The 16,265-nt window shown below is 43.0% G+C and overlaps 1 long non-coding RNA gene across 1 annotated transcript in view; it reads right to left on the bottom strand.

Moving 5' to 3' along the window:
- Nucleotides 1-1,227: 1,227 nt before the first annotated feature.
- Nucleotides 1,228-16,265, bottom strand: part of LOC125358448 — a 40,959-nt gene continuing 25,921 nt past the window's right edge. Inside the window, exons 7-8 of the long non-coding RNA XR_007212306.1 lie at nt 9,049-9,199; nt 1,228-1,988 (exon numbers count right to left, since the gene is read on the bottom strand). This is a non-coding gene — a long non-coding RNA (uncharacterized LOC125358448). The remainder of the gene's footprint in view (nt 1,989-9,048; nt 9,200-16,265) is intronic.

Below are 16,265 nucleotides of genomic sequence, written 5' to 3'. Positions count from 1 at the left end.
TAAGTTCAGGTCTCTTGCTGAAGAGGAAGAGTTCATTTCTCCATGAGTCAAGGAGGTGAGCAGATGCTTCCTCGAAGGGAAGATGGATCCATGGGGGAGGGGGGGCAGCAGGAATAGTTGCAGGCTGCCATGACTGAGGAGAAGATCTACTGTGGCTCAGCCTGTCAGAGCAGGGCCCTGTGGCCACTCAGAAGAAGGGAAATGAGCCCTTCCTTCTGAAGGCCTCAAAGGAGCTAAACCAACTGCTCTGGATGAGCTGGCAAAGGTTTGGGTCAAGGGTTCAAGATGGCATATGAAGCTGAGACAAGACACAAACCAGTGCTATGTTTAGCTGGGGGTGGTGGGACTCCCGTGCCTGCAGCCTGGAGAAAGGGAGGGAGGCAAACAACTGCCTCCAGGGTCACCCAGGTTTCTCTGAAGTGGGAGCCTAGGAGCCTCGGATGCTCTGGTTCTCATCCCTGGCTGCACTCCAGATTCTGATCCAATCGTTCCCATGGGTAAGGTTGTGCTAGAAGCAACATGCAGTCTGGGTTGGGAAACATTTGACCCCCTTTGCCTCACCTTCCTCCTGGGACAGGCCTCACACTTAACTCTCTCCACCTGTGTTGTTAGGTGCCTTTTGGGCTCAAATGAAGGCAAGAGCTAACTTGTAACCATGTAGGAAGAGAGTTCCAGGAAGGGGAAAAGATTCATTGCTGAGTAAGCAAGGAAGAAGGTAGTAAAGGCTGTGTGTCGGGGTACATGCCTGTAATCCCAGTGCTTAGGTGGCAGAGGTGGGAGGATCAGGTATTCTAGCCAGCCTTGTTACAGGCCAGCCTAAGCCACAGGGCTCATCCTCTCTCAGAAAGAAAGAGACAGAGACAGGAAAAAGGAAGAGAGGGAAAGGAAATAAAGGAAGGAAGTAGAGAAGGAAAAGAGAGAAGGAGAGAAGGAAGGAAAGGTAGGAGGGAGGGAGGGAGGGAGGGAAGGAGGGAGGGAGGGGGGAAGGAAAGAAGGAAGGAAGAAAGGGAGGGAGGGAGGGAGGGAGGAAGGAAGGGAATTAGAATATTCATTTCAATTAATTACCCCAAATGTTGAGCACCTCAACTTCCTGAAGAGAAGAAAGACTAGGAAGTAAATATAGGTAAATATGTTTCGAATCTAACACAGCTAAAGTTATGAACACTATTCTGGTGGCAATATGTTCTCTTGAATAATATTTATGAAGAACAGAGTCAGATTTCTCTATGAGTGATACAAAGTAATCTTTTATTAATACTATTCTAAATGTGTTACCATTGTGCATGATCTCAGAAGACCAAGTGGAGAAGGCATTATAGAAATCAAAGGAATAAATGAATATGTAAGAAAAGACAATTATATGCCCAAACTGGTGCCCATTCTGTTATACTGATACACATTTTGTAAATGTAAATATTGCACATGAATGTTACATAAATATATAAATATAACCTTCCTCTGGGTTTTTTAAAATAAGCATCTCAGTAGGCAGATCCAGTGTTTCATATTTACATGTTTTCTCAGATCCACGTTTTCCAGCCACTAACAATTGCCTCAGGGGTGACAAGACTGATGGCTGGAGCTCTGGGCTAAAGGAAGAGAGAAGGAGGTATAAGTCCTTGCATTGTCACTAGGTGGTGGGGACAAGGGATATGGCCTCCAAACTTTGAATGTGTAAAATGGGATGATTCTTCCCACTTTAAATGACTGTAGTTGGAACAAATGAGGTGATCTTCTCATAGGTTGTCATTACCAGCATCGCCTTTCCAAAGGCCATACTCACACACGTGGCCACGAAGACAGACACAGGCAGGCTGAGGGAGGAATGGGTCCTTCACATGGCTCCTGCCCTCAGACCAGAAGAGTTGAAAGCCCCGCCTCCAGTGATGTCAATCAGCCTTGAGCAGAACAAAGCTCCGGACGTTGTAGAGCAGATTGTTGTCAACTGATCACCTGTGCATTCAGCCTCCAGGCTTGGACTTCCATTTCTGTATTAAAGAATTCGACAGTATTGGAGAAGATCTTCAATAGCCATACAACAGACAAGAGTCTCATAACTCAAAAAAATTAAATACCCCCAAAACAAATCCTCAAAAAAACAACTGCCCCACTTATATGTGGGCTATACTTAAAGAGAAATTTCTCTGAAGAGGAACTAAAAATGGCCAATAGACATGTGAAGAAATGCTCAACATCTCTGGCCATAAAAGAAATGCAAATCAAAACAACACTGAGATTTCACCTTACCTCAGTAAGAATGGCCATTATCAAGAAATCTAATAACAGATGCTGGCGGGAATGTGATGCAGTCAAAAGAGAACCCTACTACACTGTCGGTGGGAGTGTGAACTTGTTCAACCACTCTGGAAAGCAATATGGAGGTGCCTCAAAAGACTAAAACAGAGAGCTCCCCTATGACCCAGCAATCCCACTTCTGGGCATTTACCCAAAGGATCACAAACAAGGCCATAGTAAAGCTACCAGCACAACCATATTCATTGCAGCATTATTTACTATAGCTAAGATATGGAACCAACCCAGATGTCCCTCAGTAGATGACTGGATCAAGAAAATGTAGTATAAATATACATACAGTGGAATTCTATGCTTCCACCAGAAAGAATGGCTTTGCTCCATTTGTAAGTAAGGAAATGGAAAGACTTAGAAAAAAAGAATCCTATTAAGTGAAGTAAGCCAGACCCAAAGAAACATAGAGTCCATGTTTCCCTTATTGGTAGCAATTAGTATATATTTAGGATGGTCCTAGCAGATGATCACAGTAGCTCAATAGCTATGTACCTATGATTATAAGTGAAATTAACTCGAGGATATGGAAACAGAAATTTTTTCATTGTTGTTGTTATTTTTAATGTACTACATGAAATTGTGTCTTTTTTTTTTCTTTCCTATGTTTTATCCCCTGTTGTAACTGTATTTGATTTTGGTATCCTAGGTATTGTATATATGTTCATCTCAATTAGGGAAGGGAAGAGGAACACTAAAATGGTGAGACAAAGGACAAAGCGTGAAGCAATGCAACAGTGAAACTTATAAGACAATATGTTGGAAATTAACTGTACTACTTGGGGGGGAGGGAAAGTGGGGAAAAATGAAGGAGGGGGGTAACAAGTTTGACAAGAAATGTACTCACTACCTTACTCCTCTGTACATCACCTTGACAATAAAATTAAATTTAAAAAGAACGAAGAGAATTTGACAATCTTAAGAATTGTTTCTGGAGAGAATTCTTCATGAAACAAGATGTCAACTGAAAAATCACACAGAATTACACTAATCCATGCTAATAGGAGGCCAGCTATAGCACATTCATTATGTAGTAGAGATCTTAAGAAAAGTAGAGATCAAGTGTACTCATGATGGAGAAGGCTTCTCTGTGATTGGCAGCAGAGATATCAACACATTTTCCCCTTTGTTTTCCAAACAAAGTTGATTTGTGCATTAATGACTTTAAGTATATAGGGAAGGATTTATTCTAGGTAACAGTCTGGAACACAAGTGAACGGACCAGGATCTAGTGGCTCATGTCTGTAATCCTAGCTACTCAGGATACATGAGGATCATGGTTTGAAGCCAGCCAGGGCAAAAAAGTCTATGAGACTCATCTCCAATTAACCATCAAAAAGCCAGAAGTGGGGGCTGGGGATATAGCCTAGTGGCCAGAGTGCCTGCCTCGGATACACGAGGCCCTAGGTTCGATTCCCCAGCACCACATATACAGAAAACGGCCAGAAGCGGCTCTGTGGCTCAAGTGGCAGAGTACTAGCCTTGAGCGGGAAGAAGCCAGGGACGGTGCTCGGGCCCTGAGTCCAAGGCCCAGGACTGGCCAAAAAAAAAAAAAAGCCAGAAGTGGAGGTGTGGTTCAAGTAGTAGAGCACCAGCATGGAGCTTTAAAAAGTCAGGTGAGAACACCAGACTCTAGTTCAAGCAATAATATTGGCACAAAAAATGGGGGAGTGGCTAGGAAGGACCCTATAATGAGGGAGTACCCATCAACACCTCATCAGATGGTGACAGCAGGGACAGTAGTCCTGAGATATACCGACTCCACAGTTCTGGGCCCCTGTGGTGTGGCTGAGGTAACCACAGCTGAAACCGGGCTTCTGCTGAAAGCCCAGAGACCTTAAAGCCTGAGATTAGATTAACCTAAGAAGTTGTACATGTCTCCAGAGTATCTGTGTGACAAACTTTGTTCCCTGTTGGACCAAAAAGGAACACTGGAAAGGAGGTCACTGGAAAACAACAACAACAACAACAACAACAACAATAACAAACCAACATAATGAACCAGAGTGAGGACCTAGGTTCAAGTCCCCAGTCAATTGATTACTAAGTAGCCCAGTGACCTTTGGACATGATCATTTCACTTCACAGAATACACCTGCCCTCTATAAAATCAGAACAGTAATAATTATTTCAATCTCCTCTCAAGACTGAAGATTCAAATACAGCCAGAGGCCAGTGGGTCACGCCTGCAATCCTAAATATTCCTGAGGCTGAGGAGGATACAGGCTCCAAGACAGCATGTGCATAAAAGTCTACAAGATTTCATGCCCCATCAACCAGCAATAAGGCTGGAGGCATGGCTCAAGTGGTAGAGTGCCAACTGTGAGCAACAGTGAGAGTGTGAAGCCTTGAGTTCAAGTTGCAGCTGGCACACACATACGCACACAAACACATGTGCACACATACACATACACACAGATTTAGACAGTGTGTGTGGAGTGTGTGGAGGTAGTAGGAAAAGGGAAAGGCACTATCCTTAAGTGCTATCCTTATCACCCATTTCTAAGACTTGCAATAAGCAGCTTACACCTGCAAGGGAGAACTCATTCCCTAAGTTTGAAGCCCACTGGCCCTGGCTGCCCTCTTTCTCAGGGGGTGGGTGCTGCCCCAGGGGCTTCCTCTTACCTCTTTCTACCCACCCAAACAGCCATCACTCCAAATCCCTGAAGCAAAATAGAGGAGCACCTGAAGCAGACAAACACCTGTCTCTGTCTTCCCTATTTTTGTCAACATTTTTTTAATAGGTCAAGTGGCCATATCCTCCCTCAGCCTGTGCAGTCTCTCAACGGCAGTACTCCCTGTGCAGTCTCTCAACAGCAGTAGTCATTTGCCACTATGTATGTACCAGCATTTACTAGTGAGCATCAAGATACATTCATTCATTCATTTTATTAGTTTATATTAGTCATACAGGGGGCATTTCACTGTACATTCCCAGACATATTTACATTGTACTCCAGGCAATCTCACCCCTCCATTGCTCTCCCCTCTTCTCAAAACAATTTCACAGGTTTTATTGTCCTACTTTCATAGTTGTAGATAATCTATCGTAATCATGTTCAACCTCCTTCGTTCTCCTTGTTAGCCAGACTCCTCCATTGGTTATCCCTCCCCACAGGGCCTGCTCTCTTCCCCTAGTGATCAGCAGCTTTCAACTCATGGTGTTTATGCTGTTTGCATAAATAACTTGTAAGGTATTAACACAATTACTTACCCTCTCGCTTTTCCCTTTCTCCTAAGCAGTCCCTTAGCTAGCTTCACATTTTATGTTTATCCAATATTTATGTATATGTGTGTGTGTGCATCTCCAAGAACATGTAGGTCTTTTATGTTCAGCTTCTATATAAGTGAAAACATACTGTCTCTCTCTATATGTATAAAACAGATTTACATATATATTTGAGTTTGGCTTGTCTTGCTCATTATGACGACTTCCAATTGCATCCATTTTCCTGCAAATGACACAATTTCATTTTTCTTTTTCATTATGGTTGTGTAATATTCCATAGTGTGTGTGTATGTGTGTGTGTGTGTAAGGTCGTGTGGAACAATTTCTTTAATCATCACAACAAATGCATGAAGAAATATTACTGCTCCGGCTTTGACAACTTCCCTGAGGTGACACAGAAGTAGGTGGCAGAGATGGCCCTGGACCCCAGCTCTGCATAGCCCCAAAGCACATGGTCTGGCCACTAAATTGTGAAGTCATTCCCGAGAAACTGCTCTCCTGTTACTGTTAGTTTTGTCTGGAATGCTCATTTGAGATAGATTTTTACACAGTCACTAGAATTCTCTCAGCATCAATCTAGGTACAGTGAAATGATTCTCTTTTCCAGCCAATAAATATTTATGAGGTGTCTTCTGTCTGTCAGGGGATGGATGGGGAGGACATGGTCACCAGACACAGATTTCTACCTCAGCTGGAACTCTAGTGGCATTAAAAATAAGTGAATAAAAACAATAATAAAATGATACATTAAAAAAGTCTGTGAATTCTACGGTATGCAAATTATACTTTTTTCTTAAAAAAATAAAAGGTAAGGATTTCTTAATGTTAAGTAAAAGCAATTCACACCAATGTGATGCCATTTATATAATATTCAAAACTAGGCAAGAGCAGGCTGGGTCTCCAGCACCCAACACACAGGCACAATGCACAGAAAACAGTGAACAGATATATTCCTTGCTGGGAAATTATTTTCTAATGGGATGGAAACTGGAGACACTTAGTTTTTTCCTTGTAAAACTAAAAAACAAAATCCTTACCCTTTGACAACTTAAAAAAATCTGTGCATTATGACCAATAAAAACAAAGAGCAGGACAACATGCCAGCTGCTGAGTTCAGTTTCCTTAGGGGATGGTTGACATGTATTTCCAATTCAAAGTTATTTGTGGTGGGTGAATCTGGAAGAAAATCAGCCCAGGGACAGAGTCCACTTGCTGCTGGTTGTAATCCCAGCCACCTTGTTACCAGCCAAGCATAAGAATGAGAGAAAGTACTGGAAAAAATGACATTAAATTAGAGAGGGAGCAGATTGTGACAGAATGCTCATCTGCGCTTCCTAATTACTAAGTCCCCCTTCCACCCGGCTGACACCATGTGACGTGGAATTAGATATCGTCTAATTAAGCAAACCTTGAAGGCCAAGACTAGAGACGAGGGGGTAGATGCAGAGAGCCATGGCTTGCCAGGCCCCTCTCACCCTGATCTGCCTGGTCAGCCCCCAGCTCCCAGGCTTCCACACATCTTCCTCTCAGGCTCTGCCAGAGTATTTACAGAAAAAGACACTGTTGGTACACAGGCTCACACAGTGAGGTGTGAGAATCGATGGGGTTCAAGCCCTGATGTCCCCTGACGAGCTGCCAAAAGTTGTTAGGAATGGCCGAGTGACAGGGTGATGGGAGATAGGGAACACAAATAGCCCGGGCAGCTCAGGAAAACACAGCACGGACAGACGAGGCCGAGCGGCCAGCCGTGAGAGTGACAGTTCAGATAATGGACTTTTGGAAGCTTTTCATAAGGGGTCCCCTCTACACAGCTACCTCTGTTAATTCATTCTTCCTGAATATACTGAAATTGTCAACTTATTTTGACCCAAAACAATTTCTTTATGGCGGTCTGATGGGGAGGGGCTAGCCTTGGGCTTGAGGACGCTGGTCAGTTTTCCATACTGGTGGCTTTTCCCAGAACCCTCAGGATCTTCATGGATAGAGACCTAGAAATAAAACACCCTCTTCCCAGACCTATTACTGGAAATGTTTTGAAGTATTCATTCTTCATTTCTTTCATTTGTAAACCATTTGCCGCAACCTTTGATTAGAAAATAAATATTGGCTTGCACACACAACTGCTAATATTTTAAAAGAGAACAGCTTAACTGTAGCTGAAGTCAATTTCCAATTCTCATAGCTCATTTCCAGTTTATTTCCTTAAATCAGGCATGACTACGCAAGAAAGTATCAATTTGTTAATGTTTTGCTTTTGTACCCAATGGATTTTCATGAAGCACATTGTGTTCTCTGTAGAAAGGACCTGTTTCTTAATTAGTGTTTTAGGAAGTAGAAAGACACATATAAACCCTCTCATAAATCCCACCCTAACAAGTGCCAAGAGGAAGAAAAGGAAGGAACTAGAAGAAAGAGGGCAGGGGAAACTCTCAGCCCCCCGCCCCCCCGTTGGGGGAATCTTGGTCCTCGCAAACCCCAGCCCAAATCAGAACTTGCATTTTAATGACTTTCCATGAAATTTGCATTCAGGTCCGGGTTTGGGGAAGCTGTGAAATTCAGATGATCAATTTCCCTTCATAGTTTGAGTTTTTCCATAGCTGTAAAAGCTTACATGTTTGCTTCATGCTTTACAAATATTTGAAACTGTGTCATAAATTATTTCAAGTTCTCTCAAAGTAAAATGGAGTATCTTCATTCACACTTCATATTTCCTTCTCCTCCTGAAGGAATCTTAAAAAGAGTGCTCTTTCAGGGCTGGGTGTGGTGGCTCATGACAGTAACCCCAGCTACTCAGAAAGCAAAGATGGGAGGGTGATGGCCCTAGGCCAGCTTAAGCAAATCCTAGACACCACCTGAAAAACAAAACAAAAATGAGACAGGGGTGGAATTCAAGTGGTAGCATGCTTGCCTAGCAAGTGCAAGGTCCTGAGTTCAAATCCTTGCAACACCATTTAAAAACCAAAGGCCAAAAACTGTCCTGAACTTCCTATGCCTTCTAAGGAGATTTATCTCTTCCTCAGTCTTTTTATTTTTATCCCAAACATACAGAGATTCATTCAACACATTTCAGACAGCAAGCAACGTGTGACTGCCTAGATTTTAACCAAGGTGGTAAAGCTTAGAGTTCTCAAGACATCCTAAGAGATCTGTTAAGTCTTGTTTTCATTGTAGGACCAACTGCTCTGCACTATAGTAGAGGAGAGGGGCCTTGGCCTTCCCACCAGGAGACGCCATCTCTTTATCTACCATGCTTATGCATAGGGACTTGGCAGGAACTTGAGAAACTTGAGGTCTAAGCCAACAACTTCCTGAGCATTGGTCAACTTACATAGGTATAAAATTGGAAACCATGGCCTGAAATAATAGGAACAATGACAAAAGACCAAAGTTAAATCAGAGAAAATAGTTGCAATACATATTTCTTAATTGAATAGAGTCTGTGATTTGACTGGAAAGAGACACATTCACTGGAAAAAGAAAAATCCCCGAGAATGGATGAACAGAGGACTGCTTACCTTCTCTCCTAATTATAGACGTACCAATGAATGCACTACAGTTTGCTGTCAGGTTGACACAGAAATGATGACATCTGATGACACTAATTATGGGGAGAAGGGGACCTTCCCACCCCCATCCTGGTGGGGAGAATGAGTTGTTTTAGCAGATCTGAAGAGCAATGAATAAAAATCTATCATAACCGGGAACACACACACACACACACACACACACACACACACACACACACACACACAATTTCCCCAGCAAGTCCAAGCTAGGACTTCATTAAAGAAAACGCGGAACAGCTTTTCATGGCCTGGGGATCTGCAGGCAGCCTGGCTGTACAAGGACATCTGGAGGCGGCCTCAGGGAGCATCAAGGGCAGGGGCTGAGCACCCTGAGGCAGGCAGGATGACCCATTTGGGGAAGCCACCTCCACCACTAGGTCCCCATCTAGACCAGCACATGCTCTTCCAGAAAGTCCTCAGCAACTGCTCAGAAACACAGAGTAGAAAAGCAGGGGAAATCATATATACCATGTTATCCCTGTGAGTCAGGTAAAAATACATGTTGCGGGGTACGGTGGTATGTGCCTATAATCCCAGCACTTGTGAAGATCACAAGTTAAAGGCTAGACTCAAAGTTTCCTGGACCTGTGGCTGTGCACATAGAAGGTGACAGGGAGGGGGGCACTGTGACTGTGAGCCACCCTGTCCTAAGTCCTAGGGTGACAGCACCAGGGAACACTATGGGGTGAAATGATTCTCCCCAGGTCTGTCTTCCCATGGCATTGCCTCACGCCAGCAGATTTCTCTCAAGCACCCAACAGCCAGACTCCAACTCCTGCCTCCTCTGGCATGATGCAGGTAATGATTTTGGAGCTTATGAAAATCTCTGAGAATCTGAGAAAATGAATGGCCAGAAAAATTTAGCTGCATATAAACTCCTGGATCCAATTTCAGGAATTCTGTAGAATGTGGGGCTCTGTATCTCAGGGAGAGACGGGCTGCCCTGGAGAGTGACCAGGGTGAACACCACTTTACCCTGGCTCCAGAGCCTCTGCTGCACCGGCTGCCACGTGTCCTGTGGACAGCCCTGCCTGACTCCTCCCACTCGACACAGCACCGCTCTGGAAAAGCCCAAAGTCTTCCCCCTGCAGGACTCAACTTGTATCCTTGCAGTGGGAATAGACAACTGGGACCTCTGTGTTCTGAACATAGGGTGCCTGGGGCATGGAGCATGTTTTTAAGCAACATGCAAGAAGTATTTTAGATAAAACCTGTGTGCTTCATTTGAACAAATTATGATTATAGCTCTATTCAACTGGTTGGAGAAAACTGGTCTATCCAGAAGGCTTTCATACTGCATTAAAATTTCTGCCAAAACTTTGTAAATTAAAAAAAAATATTTTAGAGGGAAGGAGAGTGGAAGGGAAGGGAGGAGAATGCAAACGTCAGACGGGCTAGGCACTATGAATGTGCCACAGTAGTTGAGCACTGTGCAGCCAGCCTATATGTTATTCCAGCTTGATTTCCTGCAACACATGGTGAGGGTTTGGAAATGGCACATTTCCTGAGCTGCTCTGTAAGCGGTGCCTTCGTGGGTTGGGTTCTCCTGCCTCCAGCAGAGTTGTCATATAGTGCAAGGAAAAGGCTCTGAGTGGCTACTTCTTCCTGTGAGATAGAGAGAGCTTCTCAGATTCAGCATGGCTAGTGTGTAGACCAATCCAAATAAAATTAGTTAGTTACACTTTAAGAAAATGTTGCTACCAGGCAAAAACAATCTGTCATTCAAATATCATTCAGAGTTTCTAGAACCCTATCAAGGGACACCCCTCCAATTCCTCGCCCCTCAGCTCCTGTAAGCAGAGGGTAGGGGTGTAGGTCCTCTCCTCTACCGGCACAGCAGGCCTTTTGAAGTCCTATACCATGAGAGGTGAGGACTGACTTGGCTGTCAGCAAGCAAAGAGGTTCTGCGAATTAACAGCGGGCTGAGTGTGACAGCTATGAAAGTTGGAAGACATCAGCAGAAGGTGAAATGCGTGTTCTTCCAGGGTCTCCCCTCTGCCCTCCTATCTTCCCAAGCCCCAGAAAGCAGGGGTGCAGATGGGGGAGGGGGCCTGAACTGCAAATGTGCACCACCGTGTAGGTCCTGCAGGCGGCCCTTCTGCTTTCATTCCATGTGCTCCAGAGCAGGCGCAATGGGCAGCAAGCAGTGTGTCTAACTTTATGTTATGCTTTACCTTATACGCAGGGGCATGGGGTATGGGGAGGAGGGCTGAGAAACAACCTCTAAAATATCAGGAGGCTTCTGCTGATTTTAAGTGAGAAGAAAATGCATAAAGTCAGCCGGTGTGTTCCTCAAGCTAAAGTAAGTACACTAACAAATACAATTAAGCAGACTCAGGATACTTTTCCTATGTTTCATTATAAAGGAAATCTCAATATACTATCCAAAGTGGGAATCATACAGATTTCACTCATGAGCAACATTGGTGGGGAGAAGAGAGGAGACAAGAGATGAACAGTAAATAACAGCCTTCCCCAAGAAATACTACTCCACTCATTTCCTTTTTTTAAATCTTTCTTTCTTTTCCTTTCCTTTCAGGACTGAGGACTGAATACAGGACCTTACACATACTAGGAAAGCACTCTATAACTTAGGACATGTTCCTAGTCAAAGTTAAATTTTTTTTTTTCAAGATAACTCTCTGAAGCTGGTTAAGGGGATACACACCTGTAATCTAGCACTTGGGAAGCTGAGGCAGGAAAAACCTCTAATCCCAGCAGTTTGTGATATGTAACCTGGGTTACCTACTGAGATTCTGTCTTACATACATACATACATACATGCATGCATGCATACATGTATACATACATACATATATACATACATACATACTGTACTTGGATAAAAAAGAATAAAAGTATAGATTTAACAAACTAGTTGAGAAAGAAAATGAAATCAGTACATACAAACACTACTAGACACAGCCAAAACTAAAGTTAGAGGATAATTCATAGCCAAAGAATATTAGTTAAGAATCAACAGAGACGAAAAACAAAAACTAAACAAGTAGGCATTCAGACCCAGGACAGGTCAGTCAAAAAACTAAAACAAAGTGGAAGGAGGCCAGCATGGTGGTACTTGTCCTCAGCAGACTGAGATGGGGAAATCTAAGCTTGAGGCCAGCTTGAGCTCTGTAGTGAGGCTCTGAAAGGAAGAAGAAATAAGGTGTGGTGGAGTTCTGATACATTACAACATAAACCTTGAAAAAGGTGAGCACAGTGGAAGCGAAGGCCAAGCTCACCTTCTCTCACCACAAAAACCAGGAAAGCCTCTATGACCTTCTGCCCCATCTTCCTGAAAGCCTTTGGGACACTGGTGTCCTGCCTACACCCAGAGGGCTTCACTAAGTCCCCTTGTTCATTTCTGGTAGGTCTTCTGATCACAGTTCTGCAGGTGTGGACATTTTTCTTCAAATCTAAGAGTAAACGCCTACAGTTCCGTGTACGTCAATTCTTTACTTATGAAAGCTTAACTCGAATTAAATGAATGCATGTGGTAATCTCTTTCTCTCCTACTGACAAAAGGGAGTCCAGGTAATTGATTTACAAAAAGGCATTAATAAAACCAAAACCTTTTTTAAAATGTAATATCAATAAAATAAAACTTTGGCAATGGAGGTAAAGAAAAATAGTGGAGAAGCCAAATTCAACCATATTTGAATTGAGCCATTATGCCCAATTATGGATATATGAAAATATGTAGAAGTCTGTAAGGAAAAGTTGAAAATCTAAATAAAATGAATCATTTTGAGAAAATACAAAATATTTAGAAAGCAAAATAAAACACACATTCATTAACTCAAGGAGTGTGTATTACCCATTCCTGTGGGGAGCCAGAAAGAGTCCTCTTCTCCAAATTAGCCTACCATCCCTTCCTCCAATTTGTTTACCATCCTCCCTAATTATTCAATCATCTCCCCAAAATTAATCTCAACACATTTCCAGTCAGAATCCTAAAGGAATCTTAAAATGAATTTGAGAACTGATTCTCCTTTGCAAACAGAAGGGGTGAGGGTTGCTTTAATAAATAACCAGACTCCACTGTAAAAGTTTCTGTCATCAGAAACTCTGACAAACTGTTCAGTGGTTACCATTGGGAGATGGCTGGCAGGGGGTGAGGAGGCCAAGATGAGTAGAAAATGGGGGAAAAAGTTGTTCCCTCCAACCTGCATTGGATTTCTGAGGCTGCTGGGCACAGGAGCCCAAGTTTATTATATACTCAGAAGACTAAGCTGAGGAACGGAGGAGCCACAGAGCCTGGTTCTCTTCAGAACCTCCAGAGGGGCCAGTGCTTTCTTGACCTTTCCAGAGCCCAGTGGCACTCCCTTCTTGGGTTCTTGTCTCTGTTCCTACCAGTGTGAAGCCATTAGGTCTCTGGGCTGAGTCTTCTTGCCTTGCATCTCTTTCAGGCAGACCCTCCTGACTCCCTTTCCGCATTTAAGATCTGACCAGATAATCTAGCATAATCCCCTCTCTCAAAGTCAGCCAGTCAGAGACTCTAATTCCACCTGCAACCTTAATTCCCCTCTGCAGTGTGACACCACCACAGACTGGGAATTCGGACATGGAGGAGTGTTACTGTTCCGCTACCATGTTTCTATCTTTCTAAATGAGGGGTGTCTGCTAATTTACACCTTTATAATTCAACAGGAGTACCTGCTAGGCAATGTGTCTTTGAAAGTTAAAAAAATTAATTTTATGGTGATAAAAAAAGATGGTATGCTGCAGGATTAGACTTAAGCATTCCATAAGAGGAACTGGCCACACAGAGACCTGTAGGTGGTATTCGGTAGAGGCCTGAAGTCTCTCCTGCCAGTTTACAAGAGGACGATGTATATGCTTCTGGAAAGAAGAGGGTTGATCTTCATCCACACAGTGCACACACATAAAAAAACCATATGTAACTTAAAGATATCTCCTTGAACACAAGGAAAAATAGTATAGAAAGATGTAGGTAAACATACTGGTCACCTTGGGGGTGCTGGATGGCTTCCTCGTGTCCCAATCCATAAAGCAAACCCTGACGACATTACAATAAAACAAAGTGGAAACACAGGTAACAGGCTGAAAGAAAGACCTGAAAACACATAATCAATAAAGACTTCTCTGTACTGTGACAGGATAGCACTGAATGGAAATGAGCCAAGGAACATGAACAGGCAAATTCTCTGAAGAAGCACAAAGGCAACGAGCACATTCACACTCACTTATAAGGAAAGGCAAATTACAAGAAAAAAAATCAGTGAATGTCTTGGTTGAGAGCTGACTCTGATGTGCCAAACTTCACAGGTTCCAAGCCAGGCCCTGTTGGTTTCTCTCCTTGTGGCCTTGGGGAAGTTACTCTTATGACTGGATTTCCCTATGTGGAAAATATGGATCATAATCTTTCTTTCTTAGCAGTATTAGTGTTTTAACTCAGGACCTTGAACTTCCTAGGCACACACTCTAATGCCAGAGCTATGCCTCCGGCTATTTTCTGTACTAGACATTTTGAGATAGGGTCTCATTTTCTGCAGAGGCCCACCTGGATCTGTCTATTTTAGGCTTCCTGTTGGTGCTGGAATGATAGGCAAGCACCACCACAAGCAATTTCTTCCACTGAGCTGGGGTCTTAGTGGACTTTTCTGGGCTGGTCTGGAACACAATCCTATCAATATCAACCTCCCATGTAGCTTAGGACAACAGGCTACCACCTATCAGTTGAGAATGGGGTCTTGTGAACTCTTTTTGCTGGGCTGGCCTTGAACTCTGATCCTCCTGTTCTCAGCCTCCCAAACAGCTAGGATTATAGGTGTGAGCTACTGTTACCTGGCTGCTAAAGGCAGTACTGTTTAACTCATTTACTTATTGTAAAGATGAAATAAGAAATATTTCAAATAATATCAAGCACAGAAAAATCACTTAATACATGGTTGTCCAAAGTTCTATTCTAATATACACATGGAAATACATGCCCACACTTAAGCCCAGACAGCCTAGGCAAAATACTAGCAAGACTCCCATCTCAACAAAGAAGGCATAGTAGTAGAACCCCTTATATACCACTTCCAGCTATGCAGGAAGCATAGGTAGTAAGAGGATCAAATAAGTAGGAGGATCACATTCTGAAGCTGGCCCAGGGCAAAAATGTGAGACTGTATCTAAAAAAAGAACTAGGGGCCTGGCTCAAGTGGCAGAAAACCTGCCTAACAAGCACAAAGTCCTGAGTTCAAACCTTAGTAATAGATACGGTGGAGGGCGGAGAGGGAGAGAGAGAGAAAAAAAAAATGGGTGGATGGATGATAGCACAAGAGCACAAGGATGCTCTAGAGCACCAATACAGAAAGCTGACTATGCATAGCAAGTCACAGGCCTGTATGGAATTACCTGATTATATTCTCCACATATACTACACACTCTACAGTATATGCCAAGCAAAGTATGCTCAGAAAAATGTCACAGAAGGGCTCCTTCAGACTGTTAGTGCAGATGACAGCAGGTGGGGGAAGAGAATGGGTGAACAGAGTCCAAAGGAGAGTTTATCAAATTTTTTTAATAAACTTTTTTTTTTTTGCCATTCCTGGGCCTTGAACTCAGGGCCTGAGCACTGTCCCTGGCTTCTTTTTGGTCAAGGGTAGCACTCTGCCACTTGAGCCACAGTGCCACTTCTTGCCGTTTTCTATGTATGTGGTGCTGGGGAATCAAACCTTGGGTTTCATGTATAGAAGGCAAGTACTCTTGCCACTAGGCCATATTCCCAGCCCCCAAACCTTTTTTATTTCTCTTTTCGAGTAAGTGATTTTGAAAACTGTTTCAAAATAAGAAATCATGATCAATTACAATAAACAATTTAAAAATAGACACAGGGAAAATAGGAAGCAAAAGGAATTTACACAATTATCTTACAACTTTCTCTTCACAAGAACTAATGATTTGCAACGGAATTAATCTAGTCATGCTTCAAAGAATTTGTTCGAATATGAGGTTCTCACGTACTTTGAATGTGGCCTAAGAAGGCCAGCCACACATCTCTCAACAGCAATCTGGGATAGTAGGGCCTTGCTTCTATGGTATGCAGTATTTCGTAAGTTTACATCCCCAGGAAGTAATGTTTGCAAATTCAAGCCGTGCACTTTCCATATTACTTAGATGACATAAACAAATTAAAATAAGGCCAACCTAAGCCA

The sequence above is a fragment of the Perognathus longimembris genome, chromosome 10 (genome assembly GCF_023159225.1).
Source record: "Perognathus longimembris pacificus isolate PPM17 chromosome 10, ASM2315922v1, whole genome shotgun sequence".
Lineage (NCBI taxonomy): Eukaryota > Metazoa > Chordata > Mammalia > Rodentia > Heteromyidae > Perognathus > Perognathus longimembris.
This window is presented reverse-complemented; position numbering and strand designations above follow the sequence as displayed.